The sequence below is a fragment of the Crocuta crocuta genome, unplaced genomic scaffold, assembly GCF_008692635.1.
Source record: "Crocuta crocuta isolate KB4526 unplaced genomic scaffold, BGI_CrCroc_1.0 scaffold1310, whole genome shotgun sequence".
In the NCBI taxonomy this organism is placed as follows: Eukaryota; Metazoa; Chordata; class Mammalia; order Carnivora; family Hyaenidae; genus Crocuta; species Crocuta crocuta.
In genome coordinates this window covers 448,552-449,892 of record NW_027528861.1, presented here as the reverse complement: position 1 = coordinate 449,892, position 1,341 = coordinate 448,552, and positions in this window count along the sequence as shown.

Here is a 1,341-nt window from a genome sequence, read left to right as displayed (position 1 = left end):
AGCCAGTTTGGAATATTAAACTGCAACAAGAACCTCCAACGGTCTCTAAATTCCCTCACCGACATACCTGATATGAATTCAAATGAGTCATAATTTATATTATTTTAGGAAGGTTAATCCTTAAGTAGAAAATAGTGATTCTTGTTGCCATTATTTCTGTGGAATAATCATTTTCAAGTCCTAAACCTGGGCTTTGCTGCTTCCAAAATCCCACCTCATTTAATAAAATGGTATTTCTAATATTTCAGCTTCTGATAATTGATTTTTTCATAGAGTAATATAAATTGCCATTCTTTCGAAAAGCTCCCACTATCAAAAAAGAAAAAGTCCATTTTCCAACCTGTGCTATATATACATTTGAAACTAATTTACCAGGAAACAAGATGTCAAAAATTGTAGTGTGGGAAGGGAGATAAAAGAAGTTGCCAACAGAATCCAATGAGAACAAGGTTCTCATGTCCTTCAAAGCCCCTGCTATCTCCTAATCAAGATGGTGAAGAATTTCAGATGCCTCCTGGGTGGTATTTTCTCCTTAATGCCCAAATCTTTACCTCTCATCCCATCTGCATCTTATCATGCCTTTCAGCATGTGTAGGGATATGGAGATCTTGAATGTAGTCAATGTATCATGCTGACATTCAAAATCAATCTTGGTGACAGAAATCAGAATAGTATTTGTCTGCATGGTGGTAGAGGGTAGCTAGGCACAGTGACTGACTGGAAATATTTGTGGGGGGCTTTCTGGGATAATGGAAATATTCTGTATTTGATCTGGGTGATAGTAAGATTATACATATACATATATATATATACACATACAGATATAGATATATAAATACATTGATATGTGTACTTCAGATTTATTTTTTACTTTATGTAAATTTCACCTTGGTAAAATATTAGCAAATATATATATATATATGAACATAAATTGGACAAGATCTTGACTCATGGTTTCTCATTTAGAATAAAATCCAAATATCTTACAATGGCTTACACAATTTTACATAATCTCATTCCTATGTGTCCTTCTATCCTATTTTCCTGACACTCTTTCCTTTGCTTACTTTGTACCATGTTGTTCTTACTGTTTTTTTTAAAAAATTTCTTTTAATGTTTATTCATTTTTAAGAGAGAGAGACAGAGGCAGAGTGCCAGGTAGGGAGGGACAGAGAGAGATGGAGACAGAACCTGAAGCAGGCTCCAGGATTTCAGCTGTCAGCACAGAGCCCAATGTGGGTCTCAAACTCACAGCTGTGAGGTCATGACCTGAGTGCAAGTTAGACACTTAACCAACTGAGCCACCCAGGTCCCCCGTGTTTTCCCAACGTCTAAAATAAA